The sequence below is a fragment of the Macaca thibetana genome, chromosome 13 (assembly GCF_024542745.1).
Source record: "Macaca thibetana thibetana isolate TM-01 chromosome 13, ASM2454274v1, whole genome shotgun sequence".
NCBI lineage: Eukaryota > Metazoa > Chordata > Mammalia > Primates > Cercopithecidae > Macaca > Macaca thibetana.
This window is the reverse complement of record NC_065590.1, coordinates 42,488,883-42,511,191: the sequence shown is the minus strand read 5'-3', so window position 1 is coordinate 42,511,191 and position 22,309 is coordinate 42,488,883. Positions and strand designations below refer to the sequence as shown.

At 40.8% G+C, this 22,309-nt stretch overlaps 1 protein-coding gene across 2 annotated transcripts in view; it reads left to right on the top strand.

Moving 5' to 3' along the window:
• Positions 1–14,979: 14,979 nt before the first annotated feature.
• The window catches only part of AFTPH (aftiphilin), a 69,696-nt gene continuing 62,366 nt past the window's right edge, over positions 14,980–22,309 (top strand). For both annotated transcript variants that reach the window (XM_050754816.1, XM_050754815.1), the window contains exon 1: positions 14,980–15,104. The gene's annotated coding sequence lies outside the window, so the exon portion shown is untranslated. The remainder of the gene's footprint in view (positions 15,105–22,309) is intronic.

The following is a 22,309-nucleotide window of genomic DNA, read 5'->3' as shown; positions in this document are numbered from 1 at the left end:
AATCTATTATCTGAGAAAATATATTTCTTGGCTCTTTGCATTTTTATAATTTAATTTCTATTTTTAATTATGTAATATAAAACTAAAAAAATACAAATAGATTTTGTGGGGATAAAAATATGTCAGATTCAGAATTTTGAAACATGTTTTTGCTATTTATATGAACCTCATTGACAAAAAGTAAGGAGAAGGCTCACCAGCCAAGAGCTGAGAACCGCCACCCTAAGTTCATTAGTACATGGATTTCATTGGTTCTCTTTTATACCTTAGTACAACCCAAAATTCAGCCTTGCCTCAGCCCACTCCAGGAACTCCTTTGGGAGCTACAGGGGAGGAAGGGCCTTGTGTCACCCGGAGCACTGATCCAAACAAAGCACCCACTGGGAAAATAGAGGTTATCCATCTTTGGCAAACACCCAACCTAGAGGACAGAGTTGGGTAGGATAACAGATCTCTCTTCCACCCATACTCAGCAGGATGGCAGGCATGGAGCCTGATTCTCATCCATTAATCAACTTCAACCCTTTCCTTTATCTCTCTTCCCAGAGATAACACCAGTCTCCCAACCCTTAAGTCCCTTGTCAGAGATCTCTGTTATCCTGAAGTTTAGTATGTGATATTTCCCATGCATGCTTTTATGCTGTAAATAGCATACATAGTGTTTTACGTTTAAATTTAAATGAAGACTTTGATGTTATGTGTATCTTTTAGGAACTTGCTTTCTTTTTCAATCAACATTTTTGAAACTTATCCATGTCTATTCATGCAGATTTATTTCATTTATGTTAAGTGTGAGTTACCACATTTTACTTACCCATCTCCCTACAGGTGAACAGCTGGATTATTTCCACTATGTTGCTGTTAAAAACAGAGCTATAATGAATATTCTTGTATTTGCTCCTTGTGCACAGGTGCTGACATTGTTTATGGTGGTTATTGTCATAGATATTTTCAGAACTTCCTTATAACACATAATGAACTCTGAAAAATTTAAATGAATGCTCCATTGTTCTATGCATATATGTAGTTTTTTCTGTTTTTTGTTTGTTTTTTTTTTAGACAGGGTCTCACTCTGTCACCCAGGCTGGAGTGCAGTGGTGCAATCTCAGCTCACTGCAACCTCCAGCTCCCAGAATCAAGTGATCTCCTGCTTGAGCCTCCTGAGTAGCGGGATTACAAGTGTGTGCCACCATGCCTTGCTAATTTTTGTAAAGATGGGGTCTCGCCATATTGCCCAGGCTGGTCTTGAACTCCTGGCTTTGAGTGATCCACGCCCCTCAGCCTCCAAAGTGCTGGAATTACAGGAATGAGCCACCACACCTGGCCCATATATGTAATCTTAAATGTCTCTGGATTTGTATGGTTTGATTCCTTAGATTATGTTAACACCTTATACTAAGATGAAAGAGATGGCAAAGTCAGCAGTAATGATCCTTGCACCTTAAAAAGAGAAGTAGGATGTTATGATACTATCTGACCCTTGTTTGTCTTTTCTACGTGTGTGTCCTAGCTCCCCAGCTAGACCAGGAGCTTCTTGTCAGGAATGATTATGTGTTAGACTTCTTAGAATTCTCAGCACGTAGGAGAGTGCCCTTTACTTGATGTAACCTCTTGCTCCTAAGGGTGTGCCCTCATACCAGCACCATTGCCAATACTCAGGTACTTGTTAGAAATGCAGAATCTTAGGTCCCACCCCAGACCTACTGAATCAGGCTCTGCATTTTAACAAGATCCCCAAGTGACATTAAAGTCTGAGCGGCACTGTTGTAAACTCATTGCTCCCAGGACCTTACCAACATATGTGTTTAATTTTAATGATGTTAACATCAATATCTCATATTCCCGGATCCCATCTTTATTTACTCTCAAGGACCTTAACTGATATAGTGCCATACAATGAGTGTTTCATGCTCCAGTGTGCTCTGGAGTAAGAAAAGGGGCATTCTCAGATCACAAGTTCAGGAGATCGAGACCATCCTGGCTAACACGGTGAAACCCCGTCTCTACTAAAAATACAAAAAATTAGCCGGGCGTGGTGGTGGGCACCTGTAGTCCCAGCTACTCAGGACACTGAGGCAGGAGGATGGCGTGAACCCAGGAGGCGGAGCTAGCAGTGAGCAGAGATCATGCCACTGCACTCCAGCCTGGGCGACAGAGCGAGACTCCGTCTCAAAAAAACAAAAGTAAAAAAAAGACAAAGGGCATTCTCAGGCCAGCAGGTCAAAACATCTTCCCAAAGAAGGTGACATCTGAGCAAGTCTTCTAGGACTTGTAGTCGTCAACTAGGTAGAAGGGTGTTCTAGGCAGAGGGAATGAAGTGGGAAACGCATGCATGCTTGAGACATGTTTAGGGAGCTTCGAGTAATTGAGTGCATATGAAGAAGTAGCCCAACAGGAAACTGATAGCAAATTATGAAAGATCTTGTTTACTAAGTGAAAGAGTTCTGTTTTTATCATATAGGCAGGCTGGGCAAAATTAGTGAAGTATTTTTGGTAATAAATGGCAAAATTAGATTTGTAATATGGATAGGTCACTCTGGAAGCTGTTTTGAGGTTGAATTTGGGGGAGGATGTACCTTGGCAAAAATGAGCGAGCCTAACAGATGGCAAGGTGGCCAGCATGTCTGCAAGTGACCCACCGACCAAGTTCAACACAGGGAGGCTTGAGACAGCCCACCAGAGAGGGGCTGCCCTATGTGGCTGAAAGATTTGGAATCTGTGTGGCTAATCTAGATTGCTCATCTGTGATGGAGCTGACAAGAGTGAGCTGCAGGAGCACCTCTCTAGGTTGAGTGTTACAAAAATGGGTAACATGAAATGGGTAACATGAAATGGGTACCCATAAAATGGGTAACTTCTCTCAGCAGGTGCGTTGGTAAGATCAGCACTCAAATTGTTCAGGTTGTACACATAGACTTGAAGGCAACACAGACTTAGAACTACTGATGTTTTTGAGACATATGTGCTCAATTCAACAAACATTTGAGCATCATATGTGTATAATGCTGATGGAAGGATAAAAGTATTATGGTACGGTCACAAAAGCTTAAGAACCATCAACCCCAGTTCCTTAATATATGGATTTTAACAGGTTCCCTTTTGCACCCAAGTACAACCCAAGATTCAACTCTGCGTCATCCCACTCTAGGAATTGCTTTGTGAACCGCAGGGAGGAAGGGCCTTGCTACATCTGAAACACTGATTCATTCACTTGAACCTGTGCTCAGGAGTTCTGAGAGGGACACAGTATTCAGAGGTGTGCCATCATCTCTTGGCATGACGTATCTATCTCAAACTCCATGCAGCTGATGTAGCCAAAGGAGAATGGGCCTCTAACCCAGTAGGGATACAGTACATGCAATTACCACCGCCGCAGCAGCAAAAGCTAACATTTGCTAGTATTTATTATGTCCCAGGTCTTGTGTTCAATACCTTATTTACATCATCTCACCTAGACCTCATATAATCCATAAGGTAGAGATGATTATTTTTCAATAATTGTTTTAATGAAGTATAGGACATACATAAAAGTGCACAAAGCACATGCAAAATCTTTGCTTGTATCTGATACTAGGGTGCAAACTCATGGAGGACAGAGAATATCTTTTTCATCTTTATGCCTCCACAGCACCTGGGATCAAGCCTTGAAGTACTCATTAATGTTTGTTAAGTGGTTAAATAATAAGTTAATAGCCAAAAGAAAATAAATGCCCCCTTGTCTTAATAGTTCTGAACTTTTGGTACATGTCACCATGACCTGTGGAACTCTAAATGTCATAGCTGCCAACACCCTGTGTCTGGAGACCTGACACAGTGAATGGAGCCTGATTCAGTAGCTGGATTTTTGATTAGACAAATATTTTCATTCACCTTTAACTCCATGCTCTTCTCAAATGAGAGCATGATTTCACTAAATGAAATGACTTCACTAAATCATAGGGCTAAAAGCATGATGATGTGCATCTATCATGTCTTTACCTCTAAAGTGATTTTTCTTACACAACTCTTCCTTCCAAATAGTTAAAGTACTCTAGGGAATATCATTTAAATGGATTTTTAAAACCCACTCTTTCAACATTTTTACATCAAAAAGGGTAATAGTAATCATTGGAATTACAATGAAAAATGTTCTGGCAGTGCATTAAAGGTGAACCATTACTAGGTTGAGAAGAAATTCATTAAGATTATGGATATCAGTAATATCCAGAGAATTTAAAGTGGTATTTTACAAATGTAATATTCTGAAATTTGCTCTATTTTTGTTGTTAGTAGAACCTTATCAATGTTCTATTATGACAAGAATCTAAATTGTAAAGAAACTTTGAAATGATGTACATTTATGTTGCTGTTAGGAACATACTAAATTTCACACCATCAATTTCATTTATTTAATTATGCATTCACCTAATAAATGTTAGATGAGCACTACCCTAGGTACTAGAAATAGAAATTAAAATACAGTACCTTCCTTTAAAGTCATCAGTTTAGTGGAGTAGACAGTTTACAAAATTAGAAATTCCAATGGATATGATAAACACAATATTATAAACACACACAAGGCACTGCAGAGGCTAGAAGAGGAGCAACAAATTTGGGGATGGAGAGTGGAGATAAGATGTCAGTGAAGGATTCCAGGAGGAGTAACTCTTGAGCTTTGAATTTTATCTTAAGGAAAAAAAACAGGAGGCAGCTGTATCCATCACAATTCTTAGTCACCAGCAACAGAAATCAGCATTGGCTGATTAGGCAGAAAAGAAACTTATTAAAAATGTTGTTAGGTAGCTCACAGAATTTCCTGGATTACTCAAGAACCGGACTCAGAGTCCACACAGCCAGAAATATCTCTAAAAATCATGCCAGAGTTCTGGTCTAGTGAGAATACAGCTGAAGCTGACATTGCCAGTACCACTGCCCCTAGACATTAAGCAGCAACCAGCACCTGACGTCCCAGAAGGTAGTCTTGCGGCAGCTGCTAACATCACCATCTGAGAAAAATTCTCTATAGTTCTTGCTTCCAAGTGCCACTAGCTCCCAAAACAAAGTCTGGGACAGAGACATCTGATCAGCCCAGCCTAGGTCACAGGCCTGCACCCAGCTGCAAAGGAAGCTGGGAAAATAGGTATCCCTGTTTTCGGTATCAATTACTGCACAACAAACCACCTTAGTGGTTTAAAACATCAATAACCATAATTATACCCCAATATTCTGTAGGTTGACTTGGCTCAACTGGACAGTTCTTCTGCTCCAAGTGTTATCTGCTGGGCCAACAATCATCTGAAGGCTTCTCTGCCTGGGATGCTCAAGACAGTTCGCTCCTATAGCTGGCTGTTGTCTGCGAGCTCAGTCAGAGCAGGTCGGTTCTCCTCTGTGGGGCTTCCACAGCATGGTGCCCTGAAGATAGTTGTACATTTTACAAAATATCTCCCTTCCAAGAGGAAGCATCCCAAGCAACAAGATCAGAAGCTTCAGATCTCTTAATGCTCAGCCTGGGAAGTTACAGAGCATCACTTCTACCCATTCTAGGAGTCAAACCAAGTCGCAGGCTAGCACGCACTCAAGAAGAAAAACAAGCTCCACTTCACGATGCAAGGAATGGCAAAAAACAAAAACAAAAACAAAAACAAAAAGCCAGCTATCTTTAATTCCCTACACTGGCATTTTCAGCTTTTTTACTCAGATGAAGGCTTTCCCCCTACCTAGACTCGTAAGTTGGAGATTTACTGAAATACAAGAAATGAGTTTAGATGCTGAGCCATTAATGACAACAACAAAAAGACAGCTGTCCACTGTTGGAAGAAGAGCATTCAAAGCAGAGGGAACAGTATTGGAAAGTCATAGAGAGGACTTCAGCTGATACTGCCACTTAAATAGTGCACTACTCGTGATGATATAATTCCTGCTGTTTTCTTGCTAACACTGCATTAGAACTGCTCCTTGTTGAGCAGAGTTGTAATTCTACTGTATTTGTGCACATTAGAGGGTTTAAACTAATTACAATTGACTCAGAAGTTGCAGTACTTGCTTGTTTTCTCCTTTCTACATCTTTAAAATCCTTTTCAAGATCATTGTTAACAAGATCTGTTCCAGGATCAGAAATGTGTATTTGACAATGATAGCCTAGGGAATGCAGTAATTTGGAAATAAATAAATCCAGATCTCATCTGCATACTAAGGTATTTTTAAATTTTCTTTTCTTTTTCATTATGAATATATTCAAAGTGGAAAAAAGTAGAAAGAATGGTACAATAAACACCAATATTTTCATGACCCAGATTTGATTTAATAATTGCTGGCATTTTGCCATGCTTACTTTATGTATATGGAGTATTTTTCCTGAACTATCTTAAAATAAGTTACAGACATCGTGACATCTGCAAAAAGTAAGGGCATTCTCTTACATATCCATAATTTCATTATTCTATCTTAAAAATTTGACAATAATTCCCTGAATATTTAATATGGGCTCAGAGGCCAGACTACCAGAATTATTGCCTCTGTCAGCTCCAGTACACCAGAGGTCCAAAATGTCAGCAGGGAGTTCAGCATTGACAATCTCTGGAAAGCTAGTGTGACAGTGTGGCTCCCCAAGTGATTTTAAGTCTTGGAGAGCAGCAGCAGACCCTGGAGGGACCCAGAATTAGCAACCCCAGTAGACAGAATTACCTGAGGCAATATCAGTGGCAGCTGGCAGCTTTAGGGTGTCCTGAAACAGGGTTTCAAAGGGGGCATTTATTTTATTTTGGCTATTTGCTTATTATTTAACCATTTAACAAGCATTAACGAGTAGGTCAAGACCTATCCCAGGAGCTATGGGGGCAAAAGATGAAAAAGGTATTCCCCGTCCTCCAGGAGCTTGCAGCCTAATATCAGGTACAGGTAAGTTTTGCATGTGCTTTATGCACTTTTCTATTCAGTTACAGACATCATGACATTTTGGCCATCTGCAAAAAGTAAAGACATTCTCTTTTATCTCTGTAATTTCATTATTCTATCTTTAAAAAATTGACAATAATTCCCTGAATATTTAATGCCAGGCCATATTCAGACTTCCTCAGCTATCTCCAAAATGTCTTTTAGAAATGGTTTATTCAAATAAGAATTCAATTAAGAACCATGCATTTCACGTGGTCATTAATCCTCTAAAGTCTCTTTTAATCTAGAATATCACTTTTGAAGAGATCAAGTTATCTGTTTGTAAAATAATCCGTATACTAGATGTGCATGCTTGTTTCCTTATAGAGTCATTTAACTGGTTTCTCCAGTATTTCCTGTAAACTGGAAGCTGAATTTAAAGGCTTATTTAGATTCCAGGATAAATATGTTTGGCAAGAATACTGTGTAGTTCTGTATCTGTGTACTTTACATTGCATCACATCAGGAGGCCACTGTATTCGATTTTCTTTGTCTTTTGGTGGGGGTGGGGGAGGGAGGCAGGAAGCAAAAATAATACCTACCAGGCTGGATGAGGCAAAATAGTCTAAGACAGGGTCACAGTGGAACCAAAGGTGTAGTAGAGAGATGTGTTAACCAGCCCCCTAGGATGTTGTCTGCCTCTGAGCCCTTGGCTTTGGGCTGAATCCCTCACCTGAGAGGACAGAGGCTCCTCTTGATGGTATTAATGAAGGGAAGCAAAGGCCCACCCACAAGACCTTCCTCTACCCCAGGGCAAGCTCCCAGCACAGCCTCTGCACAGGTCTCTCCTGCCCAGCTCCGGGTGAGGACTGCTCTGATTTCCTAATAAGAAAAACAATACAATACAGCAACACTTATTTCATGGGCCCTACAGAGCTATAAGAACTTAGAGTCTGGTGCACTCAATACGGGCACAGACTAGAGCACCAGAATTATCATCTTTGTCAGCTCTAGCACACCAGAGGTCCAAAATGTCATCAGGGAGTTCTGCATTGACAATCTCTGGAAAGCCAGTGTGGCAGTGTGTTCAGGGGAGCAGCGGCAGACACTTGAGGAACTCAGAATTAGCAGCCCCAGTAGACAGAATTCTCTGAGGCAGTATCAGTGGCAACTGGCAGCTTTAGGGTGTTCTGAAACAAGTTTGTTCTCAAACTTGGCACAACTGATATTTTGGGCTGGATAATTCTGCATTTTGGGAGATTTTCCTCTGTATTGTAGGATGTTTAGAGGTATTTCTAGCCTCTACCTACTAGATGCCAGTTGTAGTCCCACCCCAATTGTGACAACTAATGGTGTCTCCAGACATAGGTAAATGTCACCAGGTTGGTGGGGAGGGGCTTGCGTCAGCATTGTCCCATTTGAGAATCTTTGGTCTGGGGGAAAGGTCAATTTGGTGACAGTATCGTTTTCCATTAAGAGACTAATACTGGGCTCAATATAGGAATCTTTTACATACATTAGTTCATTTCAGGTGGATAGCAACTCTGTGGGGCGGGAACATTTTCTTGATTTTTGCAGCTGAGGAAAGTTCTCTGCAAGGTTCCATGATGTTGCTAACATTCATACCTGGGCCGATGCCACTTTGAAGCTGATCCTGTTCATATACCAAGCTGCCTCTTTCTGACAGCACAATGTCAGCATCCCAGGCCTGGCTGCAACAGAGAAGTGTGGGGGACAGTCTTTTTTTGAGACAGGGTCTCACTGTGTCCCCCAGGCTAGAGTGAAGTGGCTCAGTCACTTCTCACTGCAGCCTCAACCTCCCAGGCTCAAGTGATCCTCCTACTTCAGCCTCCCAAGTAGCTGGGACCACAGATGCGTGCCAACACACCTCGCTAATTTTTAAAATTATTTGTAGAGATGGGGTCTCCCTATGTTGCCCAGGCTTGGGACAGTCTTGAAGGAGCATCATCTCAGGGCCAGGAGCAGCTTCTGGGTTCACAGCATTGATCTGGTTAGAGTTCCCAAGGGGCAATGGGAAGTTCCACTGGCGCTCTTCATGGGGCCACCTGAATGAAGACTCGAAGAGGAGATAGCCAGGAGAGTAGCTTTGGAGCTAGGGGGACATGGAACATGTTAAAGACTTTGAAGTGAAAGTCGTGGGCTCCTGAGAAATAACAATGAGGGGATTATCCCTAAATTCTTTATATACAAGATCCTAGGTTCCAAAGGCATCTGAGCTCATTCAAGACTTGCAACATGAGAACAGTGCCTGGACAAACCATACTTCACTGGAACAGCATAGAGCTGAGAGAAGCTCCCTCTGGGACCCCTGCAAAGAGGAAGGGCTTGTTCTTGGGAAGGGGAGGGCCTAATGCATGGGGCCTCAAGGAGCCTGGAGAAGTACTCCTCAGCAGAACCAATTGTATACACTGGGGCAAATACATATCTGAAAGGAAGCATTTCTCAAAGTATTCCAGCAGATCTTCCTCCTCTTTGAACTTGATACTTTTATTGTCAATCCTATGCAGCTTCAGCACTTAATTATTCTCCATTTGATAGAATCAGAAGTTTCAAGGTGACAATTGTTTCAGGTATATTGGTCTTGTCTCCCCAACTAGACTGTTAACTCCTATTTCTGGGCAGGAACCAAGGCCTGTTTCTCTACAGTCCCTCAGCACAGAAATAGAGGAAGCTGAGTGCATAAAGGTGTTCAGTAAGTTGTTAATTTAAAAAGAAAAATTACAAAAATAAAAATCAAGAATAGGATCATAAATTGATATTATACCTCTATAATTATAAAACCATTGAAAGACATGATAAATAGCAAAGCCTCAAGAAAGCTATTAAAAATACATTAAATTTTTCAGCTGTGAGTGGCGGCTCATGCCTGTAATCCCAGCACTTTGAGAGGCCGAGGCAAGCAGATCACCTGAGGTCCGGAGTTCAAGACCAGACTGGCCAACATGGTGAAACCTCGTCTGTACTAAAAATACAAAAATTAGCTGGCTGTGGTGGTACACACCCGTAATTCCAGCTACTAGGGACGATGAGGCAGGAGAATAGCTTGAACCCAGGAAGTGGAGGGTGCGGTGAGCCAAGATTGCACCACTGCACTCCAGCCTGGGCAATAAGAGCAAGACTCCATCTAAAAAAAAAAAAAATTATTTTTTTTCTAGTACTACCCATGCCACTCCTTCAAGGGAATGTCATTTATTGAATAAATATGTATTGCCATCAACCATGTACCTGGCCATGTTCTTGAAGTTGGGAATATAGAAATGAATAAAGCAGACAGAAATCTCTGCTTTCATGCAACTGTTAAAATTGCATGAAAACTACCTCTATTGTATTTCCCTGGATCCTATGACTACACATTTACACTACAAATTTAAAGACAGATGTAGGTTTTAAACAAAGGTTCAGCATTGTACAATAGAAATATAATGTGAGCCACATTGCAATTTAAAATTTTCTAGTAGCTACAGTTTTAAAAAGTAAAAAGAAACAGGTGAAATTAATTTTAATGTTTTACTTTATATATTTTTGTCATGACTCACAGCAAGGTTTCCACTTCTCTTCACCTTGAAATAAGGGACAGAAGTAGAAACAGAGTTATCACTTGACTGTTCCACAGTGCCCTGAGGCCAATCTCCTTCAAAATAAAGGAGACTTTTCTCCAGAGAGACAAGTTGCTCAGAAAGGTCATGTTTTCTCCAGGTGATCAGGCTGAATTTCACAACATAGCAGGTTGATAGTGGAACCATTTCTGCAATCAGTATAGCACATAATGAACCCTTCAAAGCTTTGCTCAGAGCCAAGAGAGAGGCTTGAAGACTAGAATAAAGAAGAAGGTTGGGCTGCATCTCCCTTCAGGAGAACACTCCATCTATATTGCTCCATATGTGGTAAGCCCATGAGTGGGTACAGGTTCAGTTCTGGGGGCTGTGAAGTGCAAGATCAAGGTGCCAAGAGATTTGGTTGTTTGGTGTGTGCTGTTCTCTGCTTCCAAGATGGCACCTTGTTGCCGAATCCTCTAAAAGGGGTGGAACACTGTGTCCTCATGTGGCAGAAGAGTATGTCTAAATAAATCTAGGAAATGACTTTGGGGTCTTTGATTTAAATGTTATGTATTAATGTCAATTACCACTACCAGAAGCCCATCCTTCAAAATTTTTTCCTTGGAAAGTTCTATAAAATTTGATAGAACTTTATATACAGAATTTGAGCCTTTAAAAATTTTGCTGAAAAAGTTTCAGCACCTTTAGAAATAATGTAGTCAAATAGCAGTTTCTTCCCTACCTCTACAATTTTACAGATAAAATTAATACGGTCTTAATAGGTTAAGACATATTAAATATTGAAATATTCAATATTTTCCCTGATATATTGAATATGTCCAGAAAGTTCTAGATATCCAGTATTCCAGAAAGTACTATAACACCAAATTGTAATTTTTATTATTTATGCAATAAATTTGATAAGCAAAACCAAGAAAGATCAGTGGGAATGATTAAGAAGCAAAATCTCTATTGCTCATCACACTTTGGGAAAGTTGCTCATTATAATCATTATTATTATTGAGAAAGGGTCTTGCTCTGTCAGCCAGGCTCGAGTGCAGTGGTGCAATCACAACTCCTTGACTTCATGGGCTCAGGTGATCCTCCCATCTCAGCCTCCCGAGTAGCTGGGACTACAGGAGCATGCCACCTCACCTGGCTAATTTTTTGTAAATATGGAGTTTCACCATGTTGCCCAGGCTGGTCCTGAACTCCTGGGCTCAAGTGATCTGCCCACCTCGACCTCCCAAAGTGCTGGGATTACAGGCATCACCCACCATGCCCAGCCTAATACCCTATTTTTATAAAACTGTATGAAGGACATATTTCAAGAGGTAGTGGTGAGATAATACCTGTAATCCCAGCGTTTTGGGAAGCCAGGGTGGGTGAATTGCTTGAGCCCAAGAGTTTGAGACCAACCTGGGCAACATAGTGAGACCCCATCTCTACAAAAAATAAAAAACTTAGCTGAGCATGATGACATGCACCTGTAGACCCAGCTACTTGGGAAGCTGAGGTAGGAGGATCCCTTGAGCCCGGGAGGTTGAGTCTTCAGTGAGCTGTGATGGCACCACTGCACTCCAGCCTGCGCAATGGAAGGAGAACCTGTCTCAAAAAAATAAAAATAAAAATAAATAAATAAATAAATAAAATCTTAGGTAAATGTTTAGATACAGAAAGGACCTTGGGGATTATCTGGTGCATATTTCTTAAGCTGTGGTTCAAAGACCCTCTTCCGTGAATGAGCTTTAGGAGGAGAAATTTGAGTGTCCATGAATATAAGCGTTTTTCTACAGAAAGAGCCAAAGATTTTACCATATTCTTAAAGAGATACATGTGCCAAAACATTATTTGTCCTAAAAGGGTTGAGAACCTGTGATCTGACTGTATTCTCTCATTTGTTATAAGGAGACTGAGCTCAAGAGAGGTTAAATAACTTATACAAAATCATAGTGACAACAGAACCTGGTCATAGACCCAGGTTCTACACATATTGCCTTTCCAGAACACAACCACATTGCTGAGGTTTTGTTCTTGTCTGTTAATTTCTTATACAATATAAAATGAATTAAATTGTTTTCACTTTTTAGTCTAGTCAATCTTCTTTCTCCTCTTAATTATTATTCACTGCTGGTTGGTAAGGAGGTGGCAAAATTAGTACACTCCTATATTGCTGGTGGCATTCTAAATTAGCAGTCTCTTGGAAAATAATATGAGATGATAAATTACCAACAAAACATTCATAGCCTTTTGGCTTATTAACTTTTATACTGAGAAAAAAAAATCCTAAAATTGAACAAAGCCACACACACAAAATGTTCATCTAAGTATTATTTTATAATAGTGAAAAATATCCATATAGTGGCCATTCCATTGACTACTAAGCAGCCAATTAAAATTAAAGTTTTATATTAAACGATGGGAGGAAATGCTACAACACAACATTAGGTGAAAAAAGGGACACAAAATCTACTTAAATTATGATTACAAGTTTGTAAAAAGTATGCACAGGAAAAAAACTAGAAGTAAATACAACAAATGTTAACTGGCAATTTTTTCTTCTTCTTCTTTTCTTGATGCCAAATCTTAGATAATGCAGTTATGGCCATAATTTTTAAAAGGTAAGTAAAAACAATACTATCATTGACTCCAAATGAAATGGACTTTATATTTCCCAGATTTATCATCTTAAAAATACTCAAATACTTTCCTTTTGTAATAAAATTTCGTAAGTATTACAGCACTGTCTTCAGAATTGCATGTAAGATTACCAATTACAAGTTAGTTGGCCAAATAAGTACTCAGTTTCCCTATTACAAAATTGTAAGCTGATGGGGGGGTGTGCAATTTAATTATTTTTTGAGACAGGGTTTCACTCTGTCGCCCAGGCTGGAGTGCAGTTTAAATTCATTTAAACATGTTCTTAGTGTAGGGTCTGCTTTAAGGTCTAGTCATATGTTCTTATTTTGATATTTCTGTTTAGTAGAGCTATAAAATGAAAAGCATGTGTTCGTTTAAAATCAATTTCTAGTTTCTACCCACAAATTCAAGCTTGCACACGAGCTAAACCAGCAGGGGGCGAAATACAATAGGCATAAATTTGACAAGCCATATAGATTTTTCTTACTTTAGTGACTGAGCAATAACACAAAATCCAGCATCACCACAAAGCAATTGATACTCCCATTTAAAGGGATGCAGTCTCCGTACATCTTACAGCGATTGAGTAGTAAAGAGACAAATGCGGGTCTATTGGAGCGCTCCGAGTTAATTTGTCTAGAAGGTTGCAGAGGCGGGATAAATCGTGATGAACTGCTATTGTCCTTATCTTTCTCCTGATTTGTATAATTCCTCCACCCAAAGGGGTGGACACTTCTCTGTGCCTGAGGGGGTGTTTTCCATTCTTGTTTCTTTGCGTAACTGCTGAGCTTTGATGTTTCGGAACTATTTTAAATTATTCAAATTACGATGCAGACGTTTGGCAAACATGGGCAGAATGAGGAACCGGCGGGGCTCATGATTTGTAGGACCCCGGGCTCATCATCCGAGACAGTAATAATAATCCTGTAGCCTGTAGTCTGATGGTTACACTGGCCGGTGTTCTAACAGATATTCATGGTAAAGGAGGAAAGGTAATAAAAACGCAAATAATCAACTGCTCAGGACTGATGATGGAAACAAAATCTGTTACGACCTCTGTTCCAGAAATGCGTTTGAATGCAGAAGTTTATGGTGATCTCTTTAGCTTCACTGGATATTCTCCGGAAGGATCTATGAAAAACGACCACCGTCTCCATCCGTTAGCCAAATTCCGGACTACTATTTTTTTCTTGGTCTCGAAGACGATTTGTCAGTTTGGCGGCTGCGTTCCCACCTTAAATTCTATTTATCGCAATCTCTTGTTATTTGTTAAATACCCAGCTTCTTCCTCTGTGGGCATAAATTTAAAAAGAGGAAGAGACAGGCTGTGAGTGAAAAAGTCGTTTTTCGGGGCGAAAAGGGCAAGCTGACGAATGCTCTCTAGCAGGTTTTTCGTAAAACGGGTTCTATATTTCCAAACCTTTACAATTTTATTTGGAGAGCAAGAGACTTAACCCGGTCCTGAGATGAACGTTAACCAGCTGAGAGGAGCACCTGTCCCTCGCCGGGAGCGCAGCCTCAACGGGCGCCTGAGTGCGGGAAGACGTCTATCCCCCTACAGCTCTATGACTCGCAAAGAAGTAAAAGGAAAGGGCAGCTTGCCCGCACCCAAAATGGCGGCCGGCGTTCTGTACGACAGCGCCTGCGCAGGGGTAAGCGTTCTGTGACACCAATTCCCCTGGAGTGTCCTCCCCCACCCCACAGCACCCACCAGCGCCCGGTCCCGACCTAGCCACCTGCGCCCGGAAGTGACGTGTCGGCGGCAGCGGTTCCCCCGCTGCATGATGGGAGAGTGTGTGGAGTGGGCGGGGGGTCTCCGCGGAGGAGGTGGAGGCGGCGGCGGCGGAAGAGGGCGGAGGGTAGTGGGATGGGGGTCCCGCGGCAGCGGTGAAACTCCGGGTGGGCGTCCATGGGGCTGCTGCGCTGACAGGGCTGTGAGCAGCCGGCCTTCCGCTTTCACCAGTTCCGCGTCGGAATAGACGGTCCTTCCCCGGGGAGCCAGTTCCTCCCCGGGCCCCTGAGCCATGCCCATCGCGGCCGCCCCGAAGGAGCCAGGTAAGCGCCGCCGCTCCGCTCCCCTAGCTGCGCCGGGGAAAGAGGGTGTGGGGACCGGGCCCGGCCCAGCAGCCGGACCCTCACCCGGGCCGGGAGCATCTGCCCGCCGCGGAACCGGGGGCTGCGAGGACGGAGCCGGCTCTGCGGGCCTGCGGGCTCCCGGCTTGGGCTCTGCTCTCTTCTGCGGCGAGTGCGGGAACGCCGCTGGTGGCGCCCGAAGCGCACGGCCCCCTCCTCGCCATCCCGAGCACCGGCCGGGGAAGTGGGAGTCCTTCCCTCCCCGGCCACCGCCGGCTCTCCCTGCCCCTTTGCTTCCACCTGCCCAAAGCTCCGCTCTGCTGCGTTCTCCCGGGAGCTGTTCAGAAGTTTGGGGCTTTGCTCGGGCTTCCTTGCTCTCCCTCCCCCTCCCTCGTGACAGGTGTAAACACTGCCTCCTTCACCGAGGCCCGAGGCTGGCCGCGACCTGAGTGCTGCTTCCAAGGATCTCTGAAGCAAGCGAATTTGGAATCCTCCAACAGGCAGAGGGAACAGCCCCAAAGCTCACTCATCCCTTCCTGAGAGTACCTTTTCTGCTGTCTTCTTGCACTCTTCAAGAAATTATCTGCGTCTTCTCCCCAGATTGCGTTTGAAAAGTTGAGCCATTATTCTTTAAGCGCCTGGTTTGGCAGGTGCTGCGTCTTGCTTGGGGCAGAGGCAGAGTATGGGGTGAGCGGTGGTAGGGTCCTTGCTCTATTAAGAAAGTAGTGGGGATAGCAAGGTTTTTTTTCTTTGTTGCTTTGTGCAAGTTATAGCTTGGTTATACTGAGTCTTTTCTGTTGGGGCCGAGGGAAGAACTGACTCATACATGTAAATTTTTTTATTGGGCGGGGGGATGAAACAGAAGTAATGGTTCTGTTTCAAAGTTCTCACTTTAGGATAAGTAAAGTAGAACTTTGGTTTTCAACTTTTCCTATGGTGTAAGTCTTCCTTCCACCTCGTATTCCGAGAATTTTCTTTGGTGGAGGGGAGACACAGAGTTTATCTTTGATGTTACGCTTAGTTGTTGCTTTCAGTTAACCTCTTAGACATTAAAATGTATGCTAAACTCTAGGGACAACAAATGTTTCAACATTATTATGTTAATATAATTAGCACAGTCACGTACATTTTATATGCTTTGCCAGTTTAAATGTTGGCTTTTTTAGTAGTCATTTTTAACGCTTTGCAGAGGTGTATTTGTTTAAACAAAGTATCTGTAGTAGTCTCCTAAATTTTGTTCATAAAGATATTTCAGATGGATTAAAAGACAGATCTTGTGTAAAATATGTAGCCCAGCAAATGGCACCTAGGAGATATTCATTAGATCTAGTTGTTCCTCCGTATATCAAATTAGATATATTAGTTGATCTTCAAAGTACATACATATTTCTAAATCTTCAAAAACCTCTGGAAAAAAACCACTACATTTCACATAATATGTAGGGCACTTAAGTTTTAATGTTTGCTGATCTTTTGACCTAGAGACTAAAAAAATAATCCTATATCACAACGAGGATAATAGCATTGATACGTCTTGCAGAATCCAGTTTTCTTTATGAAAATTGTATAATCTGGGTGAATCCCATTATAAAACATCATTTTACATTTTCATTTGTTCTGCTTACAGTTTTTGAAAAACTAATTCAGAAATGTAATGAAATTTGAGTACCAAATAATGTTTTATTTTGTGTGAAATCTAAAGTGCTTTCCTTAGCAGGCAAAGTCTTTGAATAGCATCTCATTAAGGGATTGCCCCTTCTCTCCCAATCCTTCCCCCAAATCTCATAAAAGGAGGCCGCTAAGTATTTAGGTATTTTTAAATCATCATAAATTATTTAAATAAAATGTTTATATTCTAATTTAATGTTACCTACACTTTGTAGGTTAAAAAATAAAGGTTTTTCCCTTATTCTTAGCACTTTCAATTCCTCTTTAAGTAGAATAGTGAACCTTTCTGGCCGGAACTTTATAAGTAATTTTAGTTTTCACACTATTTTGAAAATCTGGCATTATATGGATTTTACGTATCTCATTTTGGTAATCATTTTCTCTATCAGTTTGTGTATATATCAGGTATAGTCAAGTCCTTTTGCAGCTTTATATGATAATTACTAACATATATGAGCAATATATATGTTGCTCATACATATTGCTTCCTGTGAGCAAGATACTTTTCTAAATGCTTTATATACAGTGTACTAACTCACTTAATCCACACAACCTGTAAGGTAGTAAGTAGTATTATCCCTCATTTTTCAGAGAGGAAACTGAGGCACAGAGCTGTTAAGTAACTTGCCTTAGGTCAAACAGCTGGTAAGTGACACAGCCATTTGATAGACCATTTATATAGTCTCATGCAAAACTATATTGTCTGTGATTTGTGCAGTGTGTAGCAAAAGTATAACAACGTGCATGGGAATGATAAACACCAAGCAGAATAAAGGTGACCTCTGGAGAACTTGAGAGGCATGAAGGATCTAGGAGGGGCCCATGAGTTTACAAACATATCTTTACATCCTTAAAAAAATCTGAAGTTGGCTTCGTAAGAGATTAAGATTTAACACACCTGGGTGATGGTTACTTGATCATTCCTTACGGCCTTTTTGCCCCTAAGGTTTGTATATGCATGAAATTCTTCACAATGAAATTAAAAGTTTAAAGGCCGGGCGCGGTGGCTCACACCTGTAATCCCAGCACTTTGGGAGGCTGAGGTGGGCAGATCACCTGAGGTCGGGAGTTCAAGACCAGCCTGACCAGCATGGAGAAAACCCTTCTCTACTAAAAATACAAAATTAGCTGGGTGTGGTGGCAGATGCCTGTAATCCCAACTATTCGGGAGACCGAGGCAGGAGAAACGCTTGAACCCGGGAGGCAGAGGTTGCGGTGAGCTGAGATCACGCCAGTGCACTCCAGCCTGGGCAACAACAAGACCAAAACACCATCTCAAAAAAAAAAAAAAAAAAAAAAAAAGACATTAAAAGTTTAGGTATTTAACTTTAAAACATGTATCAAGTATCACTCTTCTTTCTGCATTGTATATGCTGAAAGAGGACCCGGAAGGAGTTAGTATTATTTTTTGTTGACTTTCTTTTAAAATACAAGGAGCTTCTAAGTTTAAAAAAAAAAAAAATTTTTTTAAATTAAGGATTGTTGGCCTCTCCAGATTCCTCTGCATTAACTTACCTTGCCTGGGCTCTTCTCTATTGCTGACAACCATTTAACAGCCCTTTATCACACTCCTAGTTTCTATTTCTGGCCTTACCCTCCTAGCATAGGGGCTCATAGGTCTGTGGATTAGAACTATTCCCAAGAAAAAGAGAAAGGTCAGAACTAAATGAGGAGGAAGAAAGAAGGTGGGGAAATCACTGCTTATTGATTTGGGAGAATTGAAAAGAGGAGGGAAATAATGATTTAAGACTCCATCCTGTGGTTGTCAGTCACTGTCACCCTTGTTCCAAATAGCTAACTTCAAGATAAGCCTTGCAAAGATAGATTGCTAATTAATTAAAGGTTAATTTACAGGCACTGTATTAGTGAATAATTCCTGTAGGAAAATTACACAGTACATGGTAATTTACTGTAGGTTCTATTTATGTAAATATTTACAGTATGCCATAAACCATTTCGATTAAATATCTGCTGACACCATGCATGTTATCTTCTTCCTTTCATTCATAAAACAAGTGTCTATTGAGCACCTGCTATTTGTCAGGCCCTGTTGTAGCTGCTGGGGATACTGAAATGGACAAACAAGAAAAAAAATCTGCCTGCCTACAGCTTCAGTTTCTTTGTGTATATATGTATGTACTCACACGTTTGTGTACGTATTTGGGACAAATAAGCAAATAGCAATAAAATGGCAGATGATGTTAAGTATCATCAGAAAAATGGAATCAGTTTTGGGGGATAGGGAGTGGTGAGTTTTTTGCTTTAAACCAGTAGTAAGGGAGGTTGGTGGGGCTTGCTGTTTTATATAGGGTGGAGTCAGAGAAGGCTTAAACCCGAAGAAGGGGAAGCAAATAAGAAGAGTGGTAGAGACGGAAGTATGCCTGGAATAGTCAAGGAATTGTGGCAGAGAAGTCCAGGGTGAATAGAATAGGGTGAACAAGTAGAAGAGTAGTACAAATTATGATCAGAGTTAGAGGGTAAGAGGGGCAGTGTTTTAGGGTCCTTACAGAAATTCTAATGACTTAGGCTTTTTTCTATGGGGGATAGTAAGTCATTGCAGGATTTTTGAATAAAGGTGTAAGATAATTTATGTTGTAAAAGGATCTGTCTAACTGCTATATAGAAAATAGACTATAGGAGTGGAATGTAAGAATAGAAGCAGAGTCAGGAGATAATTGTGTTGATATAGTTAAGAAGAGATGGTAGTGGCATGAACCAAGATGGTAGCAGTAGAGATGGGAAGTGGTAGGACAGTTTCTTGAATTGGAACCTGCAATAATTCCCTCATTTTTAAACTCAGCTTACAGAGGCACTCCCTTCTGAAAATTCAAGGCCCTCGCCACCTATGTTTCTAGCTTACTCCTTGTGCCCTTCATAGATCCTGTGTTCTAACCATATTTTATTATGTGTCTTACTGTTCTTGACAGGGGCCCCATGCTTTATCTTTAGTGACTACCATTTCCTCTGTCAATTAAATCCTTCCTATTTCAAATTTTCTCCTTATGAAGTTTGTTTTTTGTGTTTTTTTGTGTTTTTTTGTTTGTTTGTTTTCTTTTACCCTTCCTTCTCTTCCCAATCAAGTGTGATATTTTTCTTAGAATCTTGGTAGCCACATTTTACTGCAGTGATGTTTATATTCTGCAAAAAACATATGCATTATTTTTGCTGTTCTCTTGTGTTATTCTCCTTAATTAGTTGTAAGTTTCTTTAAGGTTGAGACTCCTTTTACTCAGTTCCACCACTGTTTTGTATGTAATAGATGCTCAGTAAATAGTGGGCATATACATATTTAAATTTTTTTTAAGTAGTCTTACTGCAGAAGCATACAGGAGCATCATAGAAAATAGACAAGCAGAAAAATCGCTTTTTTTTTTTTTTTTTTTTTTTTTTGAGACAGAGTCTCACTGTGTCACCTAGGCTGAAGTACAGTGAAGTGATCATGGCTCACTGCAGACCAGACTTCCTGGGCTCAGGCTGTCCTCCTGCCTCAGCCTCCTAAGTAGCTGGGACCATGGGCACACACCACCATGCCTGGCTAATCATTTTTATTATTTGTAGAGACAGGGCCTTGCTATGTTGCCCAGGCTGGAAAAAGATACTTTTAAAAAAATCCCTCAAGCACGTCAGGTGGCTCATGCCTGTAATCCCAGCACATTGGGAGGCCAAGGTGGGCATATCACTTGAGGTTTGGAGTTGGAGACCATCCTGGCCAACGTGGTGAAACCCGGTCTCTACTAAAAATAGAGAAAAATTAGCCGGGCATGGTGGCGGGCACCTGTAATCCCAGCTACTCAGGAGGCTGAGACAGGAGAATCACTTGAACCTGAGAGGTGGAGGTTGTGGTGAGCCAAGATCATGCCATTGGACCCCTGCCTGGGCAACAGAGTGAGACTCCGTCTCAAAACAAACAAAAACAAAAAACAAAAAATCCCTCACTGTTGCAGTGTATATAATAATGCATAGTTTCCTACACATTTTAATGTATTTATATATGTGTACTTTTTACCAAAATGAAGACTTGTTGTACATAGTGTTTTGTAGACCTTTTTGTTTTAAGTCAGTTGGTTTAGTCATCTAAACTAATAGTCAAGGCCATATTCAGATTATTCCCCAGTTCACCCAAAAAAGTCCCCTTGCAACTGATTTACCCAGATCTTTATCTACTTCATATTATGTTTTTCCAGTTATTAAAATTATGAAAAAATAATGTGCTTATTATAGAAAATTTGGGAAAATGTGGGAAAAAAAGTAGAAAGAAAATGGGTGTGTCCACGATGGCAGGAACCCATCTGTTTTAATGCCTGGCACAAAGTAACACTCAATAAATACATGTTAAGAGGGATAATAGAAGAAAAATATCACTGGTCATCATGCTACAAAAAGAAAGCTGTTAATATTTTGGTTTTCTTCCTGTTTTATTTTTACTGTGGATATGTGAGTGTGTCATACACATGCATATGAATCATATTACATTGATTTTTTACTTATTAAATTGTGAGCATTTCTCCTTGTTACTAAATTTTCCTTAAAACATGCTTTTTGGCCGGGCACGGTGGCTAACGCCTATAATCCCAGCACTTTGGGAGGCCAAGGTGGGAGGATCACCTGAGGTCAGGAGTTTGAGACCAGCCTGGCCAACATGGTGAAACCCTGTCTCTACTAAAAATACAAAAATTAGCCAGGCATGGTGGCAGACACCTGTCTTCCCAGCTACTCGGGAGGCTGAGGCAGGAGAATTGCTTGAACCCGGGAGGTAAAGATTGCGGTAAGCCTAGATCATACCACTACACTCCAGTCTGGGTGACAGAGCAAGACTTTGTCTCAAAACAAAACAAAAACACAAAAAATGAGAAGACCGTGCTTTTTAATGACTGTGTAGAATGCCATTTTCAAGTTATCTCTGCTGTTTCCCACTAATGTGGCTTTTCCAGATTTTACCGTCATAGAAGAGCATCTTGGTGAAAAGGTTTGTACATAAATCTTTGACCTTATTGTTGATTATTTCCATAGGATCAAGTCTTAAAAGTAGAGTTATTAAGTCAGAGGGAGAGCCTGTTGCTTTTTAAGAGGTTATAATAAAATCACTCCTACCAGCAGTGGTTGAGTCCCCATCTCCCTCTCATTTCCTCAGATGATCAGTAATATGCAGTTTTTAAATTACAGGAATTTTTATTTTGAATTTAAACTTTTCAGCAGTGTGGAATGTTTGCATAATTTAAATTTTTTGAATGATTTAAACCTGTGATATGCCTTTATTTAATATAAGGTTAATCTTGCTTAATGCCATGCTCTTTTTAAGGTAACCTATTCTGTTAGCAAGTGATTTCAGTATTAAAAAATACAGTACTGTCTTCTAGAACTGTCTTGTCTAATACGTAGCCACGAGCCAAATGTGTCACTTGAAGTGAAACTAGTCCAAATTAAGATGTGATTTCAGTGTAAAATAGCAGATTTTAAAAACTAATGTGAAATATATCAGTACTCTTTTACATTGCTCACGTTAAAATAATAATATTGTA